The sequence below is a fragment of the Bos indicus x Bos taurus genome, chromosome 9, assembly GCF_003369695.1.
Source record: "Bos indicus x Bos taurus breed Angus x Brahman F1 hybrid chromosome 9, Bos_hybrid_MaternalHap_v2.0, whole genome shotgun sequence".
Classification (NCBI taxonomy): Eukaryota; Metazoa; Chordata; class Mammalia; order Artiodactyla; family Bovidae; genus Bos; species Bos indicus x Bos taurus.
In genome coordinates this window covers 26,959,642-26,979,841 of record NC_040084.1, presented here as the reverse complement: position 1 = coordinate 26,979,841, position 20,200 = coordinate 26,959,642, and the positions used below count along the sequence as shown (strand labels likewise).

General features: G+C 37.8%; 1 protein-coding gene across 3 annotated transcripts in view; it reads left to right on the top strand.

Annotated features, from left to right (window-relative positions):
* The window catches only part of NKAIN2 (sodium/potassium transporting ATPase interacting 2), a 1,188,323-nt gene that overhangs the window by 678,868 nt on the left and 489,255 nt on the right, over window positions 1–20,200 (top strand). The window lies entirely within an intron of this gene.

The window sequence follows — 20,200 nt, the reverse complement described above, 5'->3', positions numbered from 1 at the left end:
AATCCATATAAAATTGGAATAAGAACATTTATTTCTCACCTTTTAAAGACCGGTTAATTAGTTTCTAAATTTTAAGACTTTAGAAAAGAGTCCAAATAAACTGGGCTTTACCTCTGCATCTCTGACCTAAGCCCAGTTTAAGACCTAATTGGTGATTAATAAATACTAGCTGAATTAAGTTGAATAAATTAATATACAAATAAAAGAGCACCTCTAAATCAGTAGCTCTCAAACAGGGGCACTTTTGCCTCTCAAGGACATTTGGTAATGTTGGAGACATTTTTGGCTGTCGTATTGAGGGGAGACACTACTAATATCTAGTGGGTGAGGGGTTCTAGGGTGCTACTAAATACTTCATTATGTGCAGAAAAGCCCCTAACAACTCAAAAACAAGACATCACAGGGCCAGTGTTGAGAGATCCTGCTTGAGGTCATTACTCTAGATCTAGATTACTTCTAGTTTTTTGAAACCTTAATTATCAATTTTGCACACCTATTTTCCTTCTCTAAAGCAAAACCCCAAACTACTCACCCTCTTATTATTATTGGATAAAGCCCAGTTTTCTTGACTTTTTATCAGAACACTGACAAATTTTATTATACCCCACCTACCTGCTGTTGGGCTTCCCTGGTGGCTCAGATGGTAAAGGATCTGCCTGCAATGCAGGAGACAAGGGTTTGATCACTGGGTCAGAAAGATCCCCTGGAGAAGAGAATGGATACCCACCCCAGTATTCTTGCCTGGAGAATTCCATGGACAGAGGAGCCTGGCAAGCAACAGTCCATGGAGGTCGCAAAGAGTCAGACGTGATTGAGTGACTAACATTTTCACTTCCACTTTTTTACCTGCTCTTATTTCCATTATTAGTCCTCAGCTAGAACTGTCCATAATGGTCATACTCACCTGAAAACCCTATTAGAACACACACTGCTGAGGCTCTTCTCTAGAGACTTTGACTTAGCAGTCTGGGGTGAAAGTGAAGTCGCTCAGTCGTGTCCAACTCTTTGCGACCCCGTGGACTGTAGCCCACCAGGCTCCTCTGTCCATGGGATTCTCCAGGCAAGAATACTGGAGCGGGTTGCCATTTTCTTCTCCAGGGGATCTTCCCAACCCAGGGATCAAACCCAGGTTTCCCGCATTGCAGGCAGACGCTTTAACCTCTGAGCCACCAGGGAAGCAGTCTGGGGTAGGACCTAAGAATTTTCATTTCTAAGGTATTTCCTGTTGTGTGATGCTTCTGGTCCAGGTACCACACTTTGAAAAAACTGATCTACAGCAAGATGATAGACTTCTTCACAAATTCCCAAAATAACTGTGCTCTTCATTTCTCTAGTTATTTTTAGTTAAGACTGTTTCCCTTATAATACAATTGATCTTCATTATTAGTAGATTCCATATTTTCAAGTTTGCCCACTCACTAAAATTTCTTTAGAACCGTTGAATCAATACTCATGTGCTTTCATAGTTATTCATGGATGTATACAGAGCAGTGAAATATTTGACTCCCAAATGTACATGTTCTTAGCTGAGGTTGAACAAGACGATGTTCTGTCTTTTGCTTCTCATAATGTAAATAAATGTCCTTTTCACAGTCTATTTAGTGCCCCATTTTCCTGCATTAGGATATGTTTGTTGGTGATTTTGCTGGTTAAGATGCCCCCTAAATAGTGCTGAAGTGCTGACAAGTATTCCTAAGTACATTGTGATGTGCCTTATAGAGAAAATACATATATTAGATGAGCTTCCTTCAGACATGAATTATAGTGCTGTTGAATTTGAGTTCAAATGTTAATGAACAAAAATAAATAATTGAATAAGATGATTTTAAACAGAAACAAGATTGTGTATTGATGGTTAGTGAAAATGTAAGCAGAGGCTCACAGGAACCTAACCTTGTTTTTCCCGTACGAACAATGATTCAGTATTCACTGTGTTTGCAGTGACTTTATAGAGCATAACCACTGCAAGTAACAAAATTTGACTGTAAACAAATCTTTTTCACCCACCTTTTCTACTACTTTTCAACTGTGCTGTGTACCGAGATCTTCCTTTCTTTGTATTTAAAAAGTTCTTCCATTTTGTGAGACTCTTTAAGAAAGAACTTCCCTGCAGCAGTGCTGTTGTTATTTTGTATTTTATATTCATTTAGTTTCTTCTTTGTTAAGCATAGTGCTAGGTACCTAATGGGTGTTTACTAAATATTACTAAATAAATGAACTCAAATGTAAATGTGTTGCTTCTGTAGAGGGACATTACAATGTCAGCTTGGATTAGTTTGCTTATTCCCTTAAACCTAATAAAATGCAGAGGAAAGAGACCACCTCACAAGTCAGTGTTAAAAAAGGATAAGTTACAGAATTTTCTCCCTTTGGCATTTTGTCAAAATCATTAAATCATATATATATATATATATATATATATATATACACACACACATATATACACACACACATATACATATATATATATGAAAGTGAAAAGTGAAGTCGCTCAGTCGTTTCCGACTCTTTGCGACCCCATGGACTGTAGCCTCCCAGGCTCCTCCATCCGTGGGATTCTCCAGGCAAGAATACTGGAGTGGGTTGCCATTTCCTTCTCCAACATATATATGTATACATATATATATATACACACACACACACACTTTTTTTTTCTTCTTGTGTTCTCTCTCCCTCCTCCCTTTCTCCTTCCCTGCCTTCCTCTCTCTCTTCTCTTTATGGGTTGGAAACAATTACATGGTCCAAGTGAACTATGTTCTTGCCTCAGTGAACCTTATTGGCATGTGAGAAAAAGGGGGAAGATCAACCTGACAGTAATTGTCAAGCAGTGTACTCATTTTCCTCCCCTGTGCCCTTCTGGATCTAGATTCTGTTGGAGCTGAACTTTTGGCCTCAGGGTAGTACACTCCCATAGGTGGATTTTGCTTACAGATGAGTTCATGGGAATGGTTATTCTTGGACTCTGGGCAAGCTGCATATGGGTCTCCATCCTTCACGTCCTGAAAATATTTGAAGGCTTAGATATTGACAGTGTCAGCCTGACAGGATGAATGTAAGACCAACTTCAGTATACCTGGTAGATATCCCAAAGGTGAAAATGTTCATCTTTACCATCATTGCAGAGATTTTTGCTTTAGTGATTTCCCTCCAAAGCTTACATATCAGAACCTCAGAGGAGAATGGGTGGGGGAATTATCTTTCTAAGCTTATCTGATAAGCTTATCTAGCTTATTCACACCTAAGACTGAAACAGAGAATTTTAATGAATTTTTCTTACTTGAGATAAACAGAGTTAATGTTCAGAACATGTACTGGGTTGGCCAAAATGTATTTGGGGGTGGGGGGTAGTGGGGAGAGGTTTCATAAGATGGTATGTAAAAACCCAAACAGCCTTTTTGGCCAACCAATAAGTATGGGTACTGCTTGAGCACAAACCCATCAGAACTGATGCCAGACCTTAGCCCTGTGTTGTGCTAAAAGTGAGATTGTGGTTGCAGGATCTTCAGGAGGATGGGGAGGAGACATCTTAGAAGAGGGGCCAGGGCAGTGGTGCAGCACTCAGGGAGCCTGGGACAGTGTTATTTACTAAGTGATTTGCAAGTGTTTCAGTGTTCAAACAGTCTGAAGGAAACAGGCTAAAGACCAGCTATGAAGACAGTCGGAACATTATTCTGTCTGAAAAGTGCTAAGCAGGAGAAAATTGACTTTTATTTTTTAAGATGCTATCTGAACACTAGATTTGACTTCCATCTTTTCCAATTGGAGAAACACCATCTGCAGATGGAAATTTTCTAATACAGACAGAAACTTGCCTCATATTTTCTATCCCAATCCCAAGGTTAAATGAACAGAATTCTAAGATGAAAACTTTTAGAAATATTCACTACAGAATAGATTAGGAAAGACCCACCTGCCCCTATAATTTGCATGGAAGGTGAATATATCATTTTACCTTCTCCAGAAGATTGTGATACATGCTTCTCTGTCTATTTCAGATGCCATCTATGAACTGTTGGGAGGGGCCATATCCATGGAAATGAGAGAGTCAAAGAAAGCATGAGAGCGGCAAATCCAGAATTGAGGTCTATGGATGAAGAAAGGGGCTAGGCTGTTCCTAGGTTTATTCTGGTAAACTCTAGGAAGTCAGGACATGTGGCACAAGGCCATTGCAGTTACTGTGGGGCACTAGTAAAAGAGAAACATAGAAGCATCTGAAAAACATGCTAAAAAAGCCAAACTTCTGGGACTGGTGGGTACTGTGATGGAAAATTCTTCATAGTTGCTATAACATACTTGAAGGAAATTTTCACTTTCTGGCCCTGGTTTCCATGAGATAAATTACTGTATTGCAGTGACTCAGTATTGTGCTGTGCACAGCTGTGGATGGTCAGTAAATCCACATTGAGCAATCACAGCCTTGCTATCCAGGATAAAACAATGCAAACATGAATGCTTACTGAGAAGTATCAGTTAAAGCTCCAAGTTAGATGCAGACTGCAGTGAGGGTTGATGTTCTGAAAATTATTCTTGTCACAAACATACCTGTCGGCCGATGATGTGGTGTTTATATGTGTGAGCAAAAGGGGTTAGCAGGTATCTGTAAATCATTCTGTCCTTTTGGCCTTTTGTTTCTTTAATCTGTCAATGGCAATTTGGCATGATGTGACCTTTTAAAGTCCAGGACTCTGCCTGTCTTGTTCACCAGGGCCTGACACAGAGTAGCTACTCAATAAATATTTGTTCAGTGAATGAGGAGCCCTTTAACAATTGGGAGCATATACCTCTACAGAGCAATAGACTCTGAACCCATTCTGAAATCACTTCTGCTTTATTGCCTCTTCAAATCTAAGAATCTAAGAATCAGAACACAAAGAGGGAACTCTCCATCAAGTAAAAATTCCCCAGTGACTGTGGAGTCTAAGGTTAAATATAATTTTTTCAAGTTGTCTTAGAGTATTCAGAGTTCCTAGTTTCGATCAATGGTCCCAAAGGAATCTCAAAGAGCAGAAAAAAAAAATATGAAAAGACTAAGTCTATTTATAAGTTACTTTGGGTGCTGCACAACAGTATGGTCAAAACTTGAACCTTTTGATATACGAATCTCCCAACAGCCATGTTCTCAACTCTGCTATCCTTCCACCCCTAAGTCAGTGAGAGGGTTTAACAGACTCTTGATTATTCATCTCTATTTAGTAATCATCTCTGTTTAGCACTGTGGTTGTTTCTATGAAAATAGAAACTCCAGGTAAAAAGTGATATATTCAATTCTTTGGTGCCAGACACCCAATTCAACTTATCCATCAAATTAATTAACCTTCTATGAACCTTATGTTGTGCTTCTTTGTAGGCAGAACTCAGGGCAGTGTGTCTATTATATGAATGATATTTATGTCTCCTTTTCTAATTTTCTAATATCACTCTTACTTCTTTATTTTTCCCCTGTATTGAAAACACTTAAAAACTGGATGATACATTTTGATATATTTTAAATTTCAAATTAATTTTAAAATAACTAGACTTAATTAAGGACAACTGAATTCTTATAATAACAGTTCACATACTGTAAGCTTTTTGAGCCCCCTATATGTTGGGTTACTACAGATTCTAGTACCTTCCTACTCAAAAGCTGTATACGTAGTGGATACTTGATGAGTATTTGCTAAATTAACAAATGAATGCCCTTGTAATGCTTTTTGTTTCCCCATTGCTTCTTAGCTGTACACACAGAAAAATAAATGAGCCAGAAATGACTCGTAAGGTTATGAAATCATATGTAAAGCAGAGATTGAATTTTTCAGTCCTAGAAAAGTCAAGGGAGAACTTTGTAAGCAGAAGGCATAGTGAGAAATACTGTTGTTGCCCTGAGCTGAGGAGTTGAGGACTGTGCTTGATTGCCACAGGCACCGCTGGATGAACTGGCAAAGCCTCGCTGTGGTTGGTTATGTCATGACTTTGTCCCAGTCACATAGAAAAAGTATATTTATTATAGAGAGAATACGATTCTTCCTTCTATTGAATTTTGAAGGGCAGAACAATTTAAAAGATGTTACGTCTGACAGAAATGTCAGAGACTGAGCAGAATTTAAATGAAAGCCTAGAGGTCTTATCTCATGTGAAATAGGTTCTCTGGTCTAAGGTTAGTCAATTAGCTGGACACTTAAGTTCCTACTCGTATGTTCTCCTTCTCTAAAAAGTTTGATTTGTGTCCCTTTTCTTTTGGATTTTGTTCCCTGTGTGATTGTCAATGAGTAAATAAAACCCTGAAGTCAGAAACAGCTGTGACTCAGTAGAACATTGTTGGGGCTAAAAGTAATGAAATCCAGGTTTAGTTTGACTCACTTGAGCAATAGAAAATACTTAAGTGAAAGTGAAAGTGAAGTCACTCAGTTGTGTCCAACCCTCAGCGACCCCATGGACTGCAGCCTTCCAGGCTCCTCCGTCCATGGGATTTTCCAGGCAGGAGTACTGGAGTGGGGTGCCATTGCCTTCTCCGAGAAAATACTTAAGGCACATGAAATTAACATACCTATAAATTAACTTATAAAGCACCACAATTTATACGTTAAGGCATGTATTAGCATTATTGTTACAAAATGATCTAATATGTGAGAAGCAACTGATGACTGATGGGGATAAATGTTTATGTCACTTATCAATTCAGTTCAGTTCAGTCGCTCAGTCGTGTCTGACTCTTTGCGACCCTATAAATCGCAGCACGCCAGGCCTCCCTGTCCATCAACAACTCCTGGAGTTCACTCAGACTCACGTCCATAGAGTCAGTGATGCCATCCAGCCATCTCATCCTCTGGCGTCCCCTTCTCCTCCTGCCCCCAATCCCTCCCAGCATCAGAGTCTTTTCCAATGAGTCAACTCTTCGCATGAGGTGGCCAAAGTATGTCACTTATAGACTATATTTCTTTATGGAAATATACAATCTCCCTTAAGCAATATTTGTATATTAATTTTAATAGGACTGTGGATAATAGGAAATTTAGAATCAGAAGATTTGATTTCTAATCTTGATTGTAATATTTTCTGGGTCTATGGTATGGGCAAGTCATTTTTCTTCTCTAAAGTTACAGATTCTTTCATAAAATTCAGACATAATACTCAGAGCATTGCTCAAATTTCACATATGAAACTAAGTGATAGTTGAAAAGAATTTCATTATTATATATAAAGTAATGAATCATAATAAAATGCCAGGTACTGGTAGAACCTGGTGACAGGTCTCCAAACCTCACCCCACTGCAAACACTCCACCCCCAGCAAACAGCACTTGTAATTTCTACCTGAAGCAAAGTGTTTGTCACACATTCATAGTGACTCTAAAATATAGTTGTATAATAACAATAGGAACCATGTTTTATGTGCCCTTTATATGCACTCAATGAGAATTCTGTGTATTATCTCATTTAATCCTCATGGCACCCCACTCCAGTACTCTTGCTTGGAAACTCCCATGGGCGGAGGAGCCTGTTAGGCTGCAGTCCATGGGGTCGCTAGGAGTCAGACACGACTGAGCAGCTTCACTTTCACTTTTTACTTTCATGCATTGGAGAAGGAGATGGCAGCCTACTCCAGTGTTCTTGCCTGGAGAATCCCAGGGACCGGGAGCCTGGTGGGCTGCCGTCTATGGGGTCGCACAGAGTCGGATACGACTGAAGTGACTTAGCATAGCATAGTATAAGCTAAGCTTCTGTGTTCTGGAGCGATAGCAATGAGCAAAACAGCACTCAAATAAAAATGTGCATATGTACATTAGATCCTCAGGAGCTTATATTCTAGTTTGATTTCATGACCCTCTCTTAAGTTCTTTACCTACATCTTCACATGCTCCCCATCCAGGAAGAAGGTAGTACTGTTTTGCTCTCTCAGATTTTATCTTATTAAGCTTAGGCCTTCCCAGGTGGTGCTAGTGGTAAAGAACCTGCCTGCCAATGCAGGAGGCATAAGAGACACAAGTTCAATCCCTGGGGCAGGAAGACCCCTGGAGAATGAACCCACTCCAGTATTCTTGCCTGGAGAATCCCATGGACAGAGAAGTCTGGCGGGCTATGGTCCATAGGGTTGCATAAGGTCAGATGCAACTGGAGCGACCTAGAACAAAAACATAGGTTAGAGGTAGTTTACCATTCTAAACAAAACACTGTATTCTCACAATACTTTGTAAGATATAGTGTACACATCATGCAGAGACAAGAGGAATACTTAAAAAAATTGCAACTACTGGACTGGAGTGTTAGAAAGGGGAAAATAGTACCAAGGTATAAAGAATATTTTTTGAAGCAGAGAGAGTAGCTGAAGAATGAGAAGGAAACTGGAGAAAAATGATGCAATGACATGCTCTGAGCTTTGGATAAGGTTTGTTACCCAAATTTGATAGAAATGTATCAGCTGACTAGTGGAGAGATTTAAGGGGAGTGATTTTAATGAAATACAATAGTGAATCAGAAAAATGTGATTTTAGTCATGTCATTTTGGCTTAATTAGAGGGCAGCAGATTTAGAAGCAGAACCCCTGATAGGCAATATGTTTCAGCAATTCAGGTCAGCAATCATCAAGAATTTGTAGAGATGGAAAGGAAGAAATAACCAATAGAAGATGTTATTGAATTAAAATTATATGTGAGAAATATAAAGAGTAAAAGGTCATATAGAAAGTTGCTCACTGAAGGGACAAAGTAGATGGTGTCATCCCCCACAGAGATAAAAATGCTACATAGAAAAAGAGGAATTTAATTTTTTAGATTTATTTTTAGCTCTACGATGGGCATCCTTTAGATTTCTTTATGGAGAAGTGTTAGTTGCCATTAGAATTTTTTTAAGTTGTGAAAATACTGAAATGCATTATAGAATAATTTCATCCCCTATCTAGACTAGGAACAGTTGACATATTATTAAGAGTTTTGGTCGATAAAGCAATATTGGTTAGGGGGAAAAAAGGTTAACATACCAAAAATATACAGCATTCCAAAAATACACAGCAAGTCTTGGCAAACTTTGCCACTTATCTAAGTGCATCTTACAGATGGGGATTCCTTAGTGAAGTAGAAGGCAGATTTAAAGAACAGCTTTGGCCAAATATTAGACACAAGTATTTGTTTCCTCTTCATAAAAACTGTTCCTGACAATGCAGGTGAAGACCATTCAGTTCAGTTCAGTTCATTTCAGATCAGCCGGTCAGTCATGTCCGACTCTTTGCGACCCCATGAATCGCAGCACGCCAGGCCTCCCTGTCCATCACCAACTCTCGGAGTTCACCCAAACTCACATCCATCGAGTCAGTGACACCATCCAGCCATGTCATCCTCTGTCATCCCCTTCTCCTCCTGCCCCCAATCCCTCCCAGCATCAGAGTCTTTTCCAATGAGTCAACTCTTCGCATGAGGTGGCCAAAGTACTGGAGTTTCAGCTTTAGCATCATTCCTTCCAAAGAAATCCCAGGGCTGATCTCCTTCAGAATGGACTGGGTGGATCTCCTTGCAGTCCAAGGGACTCTCAAGAGTCTTTTCCAACACCACGGTTCAAAAGCATCAATTCTTCGGTGGTCAGCCTTCTTCACAGTCCAACTCTCACATCCATACATGACCACAGGAAAAACCATAACTTGACTAGATGGACCTTTGTTGGCAAAGTAATGTCTCTGCTTTTAAATATGCTATCTAGGTTGGTCATAACTTTCCTTCCAAGGAGTAAGCGTCTTTTAATTTCATGGCTGCAGTCACCATCTGCAGTGATTTTGGAGCCCCAAAAAATAAAGTCTGACACTGTTTCCACTGTTTTCCCATCTATTTCCCATGAAGTGATGGGACCGGATGCCATGATCTTCGTTTTCTGAATGTTGAGCTTTAAGCCAACTTTTTCATTCTCCACTTTCACTTTCATCAAGAGGCTTTTTAGTTCCTCTTTACTTTCTGCCATAAGGGTGGTGTCATCTGCATATCTGAGGTTATTGATATTTCTCCTGGCAATCTTGATTCCAAGACTCAAATAGCATGCTGGGGCCAAAGTAATAAGAACCTGCTAGCACAGGTCAGTGGATTTTTATTTTATTTTATTTTTTTTTGTCTTCCACATCCATCACTGGCACATTCTTTCCCAGTTGAGCCACAGGGAAGCCCATTTTTATGTATGAATGCTAAATATTCAGGAGAGACATTTTTATTTGTAAGCTTTAGAAAAATGCCATTTCATATTTAATAAACTAACAACTATGTGAGAAATACCAATTTTTACCAAAACCATACTTTTTTTTCTTCCTGACTATATTGAAGCAGATTTAACATTTCTGACTTAATTACGCACACTTCTCATTGGGGCCATCAGACAGCTTAGTGGTTCTCAAACCTACTACACGTTAAATCTTTCTGGGGCACTTCAAAAACACCTGGGCCACACCCCAAGAGAGCCTGATTTAATTAGTCTAAGCTAGATTTAAGCCATAGTTTTTTTTTTTTCCTTAAGTTGTCAACTGATTTTAATATGCAGCCAGAGCTGAGAACCAATGAGATGGATACATGTCAGAATATCAGTGCTAACTAGTAAAAAACCATATTTTTCATAGGACAAGTAATTCCAAGTATTGAGTAAAATGCATAGAAAGATGGAAACATTGGAAAATGAACTACATTAAAAATTTTTACTTGCAGGATTCTACTACTTGGCTTGATAATAGTCATAGGAGAAGAGAAATACTGCTTGGCATGCTGTGAGTTTGACTCAGTGTGTTATACTCAGTGTCCTTGTAGGGGAAGAAACTTTCTTACTTGTGGGTCTGCTATCATCCAAGTCTGCTTTACATGGATATTCATATTGCCTTCTCTCTCCCCAACCCCCACCCCCCAAAAAAAGGAAATCATAAACTTTCAGGAAATTGTTTTTTAAAAGTTTCTATTTTAAAAATACATGAACATATGGGAGCATGTGAAAGTACCTAGCCCACTGTGCTGTGCTGGGCTTAGTCACTCAGTCATGTCCAACTCTTTGAGACCCCCATGGACTGTGGCCTACCAGGCTTCACTGTCCATGGGGATTCTACAGGCAAGAATCCTGGACTGGGTTGCCATGCCCTCCTCCAAGGGATCTTCCCAACCTTGTTGCTGTACACGTGAAATACGCAAACTGTGGCTTGCTGGACAAGTCTGTCCTGCCACTGATATCTACAAATAAAGTTTGGGGGGAACACAACAATGCCCGTTCATTTACCAATTGTCTGTGGCTGCTTTTGTGGTAAAAGTTTAGAGTATTTTCCTTTTGAAATTAGTTTGTTTACACTGTTGTATTAATTTTGGACAAGATTGATTAGTTATATATACACATGCTTGCTAAGTTGCTTCAGTCATGTCTGACTCTTTGCAACCCCATGGGCTGTAATCCACCAGGCTCCTCTGTCTGTGGGATTTTCCAGGCGAGAATACTGGGGTGTAGCCATTCCCTTCTCCAGGGGATCTTCCTCACCCAGGGATTGAACCCAGGTCTCCTGCATTGCTGGCAAATTGTTTACCATCTGAGCCACCAGGGAAGGCCATATACATACATATGTGTACATATATGTATATTCTTTTTCAGATTCTTTTTCATTATCGGTTATTACAAGATATTGAGTATATTGTAAAGTTCCCTGTGCTATACAGTAAGTCTGTGTTGTTTATTTTTATATGTTGTTTATCATAGTAGTGTGTATCTGTTAAACACAAACTCCTAATTTATCCCTCCCTTTCCCTTTCGCCTTTGGTATCTATCAGTTTGTTTCCTATGTTTGTGAGTCAATTTCTGTTTTGTGAATAAGTCTCTTTTTTTTTTTTTTCAGATCCCATATATGATATCATGTGGTATTTGTCTTTTTCTCTCTGACTTAGTTTACTTAGCTTGGTACCCTCCAAGACCATTGTTGCAATGGCATTTTTTGTTATTTTTTATAGCTGAGTAATATTCCATTGTGTATGTGTACCATATATTCTTTACCCATTCATCTGTGGATGGACGTTTAATTTGCTTCCATGTCTTGGCTATTGTACACAGTGCTACTATGAACATCGGGGTGCATGTATCTCTTCAAATTCAAGTTTGTGTCTTTTCTGGATGCCCAGGGGAGGGATTGATGGATTATAGGCCAACTCTATTTTTTTAGTTTTTTTGAGGAGCCTCTATACTGTTCTCCATAGTGGCTGCACCAATTTACATTCCCCCCAACAGTGTAGATGGGTTCCCTTTTCTCCACAGCCTCTCCAGCACTTGTTATTTGTAGACTTTTTGTTGATGGCCATTCTGACTGGTGTGAGGTGATACCTCAGTAAGTACTTTTGACAGAGACCATAAAATGCTTAGTATTCATCCCCTGACAATTCAAGTGTGCTGACTCCCGCTGTGTATCTCCAGTCACTCAGTGTGGTCAGGCTTCTCATTGTGCCATTTCTGTTGGAGATCTAGAATTTTGTCTTGATTCACTTGCATTTCCCTCATGACTAGTGATTCCAAACACTATTCCATATCTTTTTTTGGTCATTTTAACATATTCATTTGGTGAAGTCGCTTGATCATTTTTCTATTATTTTCATCATTTTCTCATTGAATTCTTTACAAAATCTGGTTATAAGCCTCTGGCCAGTTAGACAGCTATTACTTTCTCCCTTTCTGTGGCTTGTCTATTCATTCTCCTGATAATGTTTTCAATGAACAATTTTTTGAAATATATTTTAAAGTAGTCAAATTGAAAAGTTTTTACTTTCAGTTATATCATTTTGTGTCCTATTTAAGAAGTTGTTCTTTATCCCAAATAATAAGTGTTTTTTGACATTATCTCCTAGAATAGTGGTTCATCGCTGAAGGCAGTTTAGCACAAGGGGACATTTGTCAATGTCTAGATATATTTTTGTTGTCATAACTTACAGTGTTACTGGCATTCAGTGCAGAGAGGCCAGGGATGCTGCTAGACATACCATAATGCACAGGACAGCTTCCCAAACAAAGAATTATCTGGCCCAAATAGCAATAGTGCTGCTGTTGAGAAACTCAGTCCCATAAGATGTATTCATTTAACCTTTCACATTATCTATAATAGGGAATTGAACTTATGAATGTTGTGAAATAGGACTCAAGTTGCACTTTTTTCCATATGTATTTCTGATTATCCCAGAACCATTTACTAAAACGACTGTCTTCCTATCTGCTTTGTCATAAATCAAGTGTTATGTCTACAAAACTGGGTTTCCCGAGCTATCTCATTAATTTATCCTTATACCAAAACACCCCCTCTTAAATATTTCAGCTTTATCCAAAGCCCCAATATTAGTTGGATAATAACTCCCAATACATTCTTCCTATTCAGGAATTTATATAATTTATTTCCATTTTAATGTTTTTCTGTCGAGTACCCTATGCATTGTATTTTCATATTTATGATAGGAGTTTCACATTTTGATGCCATTAAAAGTGTTGTATCTTTTAAAATTCCATTCCTTAGTTATTTATTTCTAGCATAAATGTTTGAAAAAAAAGATATTTTAAAAAACTAATATTATAACATCTAGTCCCATCACTTCATAGCAAATAGAAGGGGAGCAAACAGAGGCAGTGACAGATTTTATTTTCTTGGGCTCCAAAACCACTGCAGATGGTGACTACAGCCATGAAATTAAAAGACTCTTGCTCCTTGGAAGGGAAGCTATGAAGATAGGATATTTAAAAGCAGAGACATCGTTTTGCCGACGAAGATTCAGATAGTCAAAGCTATGGTTTTTCCAGTAATTATGTTCAAATGTGAGAGTTGGACCATAAAGAAGGCTGAGTGCCAAAGAATCGACACTTTTGAATTGTGGTGCTAGAGAAGACTTTTGAGAATCCCTTGATTGCAAGGAGATCAAACCAGTCAATCCTAAAGGAAATCAACCCTGAATATTCAGTGGAAGGACTGATGCTGAAGCTGAAGCTCCATTGCTTTTGCCATCTGATGCAAAAAGCCAACTCAGTGGAAAAGAACGTGGTGCTGGGAAAGACTGAAGGCAGAAGGAGATGGGGGCAGCATAGATAGCATTACCAAATCACTGGACATGAATTTGAGCAAACTCCAGCAGATAGTGGAGGACAGAGGAGCCTGGCATGCTGCAGATCATGGGGTCACAAAAAGATTGGACACAACTTAGCAACTGAATAACAAAAAAGCATAAATATGTAAATTTGGACTTTTGTGTGCGTTGACTTTAAATCTAGCAACATTTCCAAATTCACTTACTAATTCTAATCACTTATATGTACACCGGGGCACTCTTTCTGCCCCCTTCTGATGTATGTGTCAGAAGTTTTCTCTATCTATTTTATACTTTAATAAAACTCTATTGCACAAAAGCTCTGAGTGATCAAGCCTTGTCTCTGGCCCCGGATTGAATTCTTCTCCCCTGGAGGCCAAGAATCTGGGCGTCTTTTTGTGGTTCAGCAGCAACCTTTCATCTTGGGCTCATCCAGGATTCTTCAGGACAAGGTAAGGATGCTTGGAGCTCTAATTCTTTGTTCTCCTAGTGAACACGTTTTCTGCTGTACTTTACTAACTCTACAGTGTGCTTGTGTGAATGAATGACACGCCCTGGGTGAAGCAAGTGAAGAGCCCTGCTCTGCGGTTCAGCAGTGACCTCATATGGCTTATGGCAGAAACCCTGTTGGGGGCTCATACCGACCTGCCAATGGACTTCCCTGGTGGCTCAGACAGTAATGCATCTGCCTACAATGCGGAGACCCAGGTTCAATCCCTGGATCAGGACGATCTCCTGGAGAAGGAAATGGCAACCCACTCCAGTATTCTTGCCTGGAAAATCCCATGGACAGAGGGGCCTGGTAGGCTACAGCCCATGAAGTTGCAAAGAGTCGGACACAACTGAGCGATTTCACTTAAGCTTTCTATATGTACACCATGTTGGATATAATACATTCACAATGATAGTATGTTTGAATAGCAACACTGGTCTCTACCATCCTCCCTGCCCAAGTCTGATACATTTTATTTCCTTTTTTCCCCTTACCTCACTACTCAGGAATTATCCTATAATTTTTTTCGGTATACCCGACTGTATTTAATTAGACACACTCTGTCTAAAGTATTGCCTTGAAAGTTATTATAGAAGTGAATTTTTCTAACCAAATATTTCTTTTATCAACAATTATTTAATGAATATCCATTATGAGTTAAGAATTCCATTAGGCACCAGTGAGCGAGCACAGTCAGCACAGTGAGCAAGATGTGGTCCTGGGACTCAGGGAGTTTACATTATGGTGAAATGTAAAGACTAAAAAGAAAGAAATGGGGGAATGAACTGCTTCATTCTGTATATATCCTTCTCCCTTAGCTTTTAGTTTACTAATTTTCATTTCCATATTGGATAATTTGCTGTTAAACATATCTTTTGAGTTTTTAGTTTAGATAACTGTAATTTCCAGTTCTAGACTTTGAATTTGATTCTTTTTCAATCTACTCTGTCCTTTCTTTGTTAGTCTCTACTACTTTGTCAAAATTCTTAGTGTCATATTTTATTTCTTGAATTATTTTAAAGTACGTATATTGTCTTAATATCTACAATGCCTATGGAGTCTGTTATTTTCTAGGTAAGCTGTGGGACTGGGGTGTTACAATCCACTTTTGGTGTTGCACATACTATGGTTTTGCATAAATGTATGATGTCATGTATTCATAATTATGTCATAATCCAAGGTGTTTTTTTTTTAATATGTACCAGATATTGTATCTGAAAATATTTGCATAAGCAAGTTAGGGTCTAGGATGTTTCTATCTTCACTGATAGAGGGTTTTTATTTGTTTCTGTTAGTTGTCTGGGTACTAGCTACCCTGGATCACCTTTACCCAATTTAAAAATGAAGATGATTAGATGATACATTACTATTCCTGGAAGGATTTCTCTACTCTGGCTAGCTTTTATCCTTGCAGAGGTGGGGAGAGGAGGTTGTGAGATTCTTTGATGTTTCAGTCTGAAGGATGGAGAGTTCACCAGGGAACTCTTCTCGGTGACCCCTGAACATCACAACTGTGCCCTAGCTAAGAGAGGCTTCCAGCAAATTCTCCAGTAGCCCTCTCAGGAATCAGCAAGTACCTGCAGAGGAAAAGTGCCACCAAGTCCATGACTTTTTTTTTTTTTCTTTTCTAAATCCCAACTCAGTAATCCTTCCCTATCTATCGGATCAGGTCTCAGATTTCTTCAGAGGCTTTCATACCTTCTGAACGTACTTAGTAGGAGAGTTGGTCAGAATCACCAAGTTCACTGTAACTGAAAGGGAAGTCTCCAAGAATTGTTTATGCAAAGGACTAACAAGTGCTGGAATGAAGTTTTCACAAAAGCTTATTTTTTTTTAACATTTTATGTATTATTTCAGAAGTTGTAAATTAACTATGTACATATACATATCTAATCTTGTTAAATTTTACATTAAATTAGAATGTATGACATGTTCACTGTTTTACTGTATAATTAAAATGTAAGCCCTATACCTTTATCAAAGGATTATTTTAATTTCATTCTTAAGTGAAATATACTTAATACAAAAATTATTATTTAGTCTATATCCTCCCATTGCAATGTTAACAGCATGAGGTCCAGCATCATGTCTTTCTTGTTGACCCTTTAACCCCAGTACCTAGTGAAATGCCTGTTCTACATTGGAAACTCAAATGAATATTTGTTGAATAAATGAATGCTGTTGTTCAAACTACTTGTTTCTGTAATCATGCCTATTGCAACACTTTTGACAGGTTGCATGCTCAATAAAAATGGTTGATGATCATACTGGAAGAATTTTCTTACATAAATTATAGGCATAGTTGAGTGTGAGGCCATTTTTCATGATTTACTGGGTTCTAAATGTATGCAAATATATCTTTTTTTAGCTTAAGTTTTACAAAAGTATGGTAAAAACCACAGATAATCTCGTGATACTTGGATTCTTGATAGAAAATAATAATAATGTTTCTGGGAAATTTATGGATACTTATCATGAATCTGAGAAACCCATGGGAATGTTGTACAGTTTTTGTGAGACAATTTTCAGACCTTAGAACTTATTTTCTTCCTTATCTGGATATGTGGAAAGGAACATTGATTTTTACAGCATCAATATAGAAGTTGTTTCACCAAGATAAATATATAAACTTTTTATATCCTAAAATATGAAGAAACCCATATTAATTATTTCATTAGTGAAATAGTAAAAAACTTCCCTGAAAATATTATTTAAATCCAAACAACATAAAGATTAATATATTTTGCAATGCCAGGCCTGAGACTTCTAAGACAAGGTAATAAAAAACAACAACAACCAAAAAATCAGGTAATATTCGTTCATTATTAGGGCTTTAGAAAGATATTATAGCTATTTAAAATAAGTATTTTTCTTAAATTTAAGATAGGCCAACTCCAACCTAGCTGGATTTGTTGTAAGCCTGTTCCTTTACCTCATTCATTCATTACTGTCAAGGTGTGTGTGTGATTCTATATAAATAGTTTAGTTTTTTTTTAACTTGAGGCATAATTAACATGCGATAGGCAGCCATATTTAAAATGTGCAATGTGGTATCTTTTGGACATATTTATAGACCTGAGAAGCCATTGCCACAATCAAAAATAATATATCTGTCACCACTGGAAAATTTGTACATACTCCTTTGTAATCTTCATTCCTGTACCTCCCCACACCATATGAGTTACCTGAAAACAATCGTTAACTATTTTTCCTTTACTATAAATTATTTTGGGCTTTCCTGGTGACTCACATGGCAAAGAATCTGCCTGCAATGTGGGAGACCTGGGTTCAATCCCTGGGTTCGAAAGATCCCCTGGAGAAGGGAACATCTACCCACTCCAGTATTCTTGCCTGGAGAATTCCATGGACAGAGGAGCCTGGCAGGCTACAGTCCATGGGGTCATAAAGGGTGAAACATGACTGAGTGACTTTCACATAAATTAGTCTGCATTAGTTTTCCATTTTAGGGATTGCACCAAATCTGTAGGCAAAGTTTGTGGGAATTGATATTCTCCTAATATTTAATGTTAGGAACTACAAAGGCAATGTATCTCTCCATTTATATAGGTCATTTTCGATTTCTCTCAAGCAGTGTTTTGTTCCTTTAAGTGTACAAGCCTTTCACATCATTTGTCAGAATATACTTAAGTATTTTGGTCATATTGTAAACAGTATTTTTATTTTAATATCTAATTATTCACTGCTAATATATAGAAATTCAGCTGATTGTTAATACTTTGTATTCTATTATACAACAATAGTAAACTCATATGAGGTCTAGTAGTTATTTTTTTTGCAAATCCTGTGGATTTTACTTCTTCTCCAGTCTGTATGCTTTGTTGTTATTTTTTGTGTGTTTACTGCACTAAACACAGTGGGTCGAACCTCAATACAACATCGAATGAAAGTGCTGAGAGTCAACATTCTTATCTTACTCCTGATCCCAGGGGGAAAGTATTCAGTTCTTTAACATTAAATTCGATGTTAGCTGTAGGCTTCTGTTAAAGTTTCTTTATCCGGTTGAGACAGTTTTCATTTCTCCTTTGCCAGGAGTTTTTATCAAAATGTATAGACTTTATCAAAAACTTTTCTTTATACACTGAAATGATCAAATGACTTCTCATTTTTGGTTTGATAATGTCATAAATTAATTTTATTTTAAACAAATGCTTCATTCCTGGGGAAATATCCATTATATATAGTGTTGAATTCTATGTTCATGAGGAGTAGTGGTATGTAGCTTTCTTTTCTTGTATCACTGTCCATGTCTGAGCAATGTTGGCCTCATAGAATGAAATAATTCCTACCTGTTAAATTTTCTAGAATAGTTTTTATTGGGTTTTTATGTTTCTTTTCTCTAAATGTTTGAAAGAAATCACCAGTAAAGCCATATAGTCTTAGAGATTTAAAGGTGGAAGATCTTCCAGTATAATTTCAAGTTCTTAATAGATGTAGAATTATTTTATTTTCTGTCTCTTCTTGAGTAACTTTTGATGTCTTTAAAGGAATCATTATTTTATCTAAGTGTTTGAATATATTGGCATAAAGTTATTTGTAATATTCCCTTATTATCATTTTAATAGCCTTGAGATCTATGTGATAACATTTTTGACTTTGGTAATTTGTATCTTTTTATTATTTATAATTATTCTTGCTTAAGGTTTACCAATAGTATTAGCTTTATCAAAGAACCAGCTTTAAGTTTCATTGATTTTTCTCTTTCTCTTTTCTATTTCATTGATTTCCACTGTAATCTTTATTGTTTCCTTTCTCTGTTCACTTAGAGTTTAATTTGCTCTTCTTTTACTAGTTTCTGATAGTAAAAAGTAAAAGTCTTATCTTCTCCTTCTGGGACTCCAGGGACACAAATATTAGATCTTTGCTTGCTGCTACTGCTACTGCTAAGTCGCTTCAGTCGTGTCCGACTCTGTGAGACCCCAGAGACCCCAGAGAGTGGGTTGCCATTTCCTTCTCCAATGCATGAAAGTGAAAAGTGAAAGTGAAGTCGCTCAGTCGTGTCCGACTCCTAGCGACCCCACGGACTGCAGCCTACTAGGCTCCTCCATCCATGGGATTTTCCAGGCAAGAGTACTGGAGTGGGGTACCATTGCCTTCTCCCTGAGGCTCTGTTCATTTTTTCAGTCTATTAGCACAGGACTTCTACTTCTGAAAAAAGAGTAGACACACTTTTCCCTAATCCTCCTACTAAAAACAACTGAAAATTCTGGGTGTAATGTAAAAGCAAACATAAGAAAATTCTAAAAGATGGAGAGAAAGACTTTTGATTTAAAAGAATGGATTGGCCAGGATGGTAATGACTATCCAATCTTTTTACCTCATAAATCCCAAACTGGGTAATTCTAACAGTTAACCTGGACCTTGCAAAGAGATAGGAATCTCTTCACCAGAATTGTATGTACATTTCCACCCAATGGAACAATGTCAGAAGAGGCCTGCTAAAACAGAAGATTAATCAGAATCAGAATTTTACAACATAACACCAAATAATCCAGGATTTAATAAAAATCACCTCATAATAATAATTAGGAACATAACAAGCTGAATTAGAAAAAAACAATTAACAGATTCCAATATGGAGCTGACATAGGTGTTAGAATTATCTGACAGGAATTTTAAAGCAGTCACCAAGTGCTTCAATGAGCCCCTATGAGCACATTTGA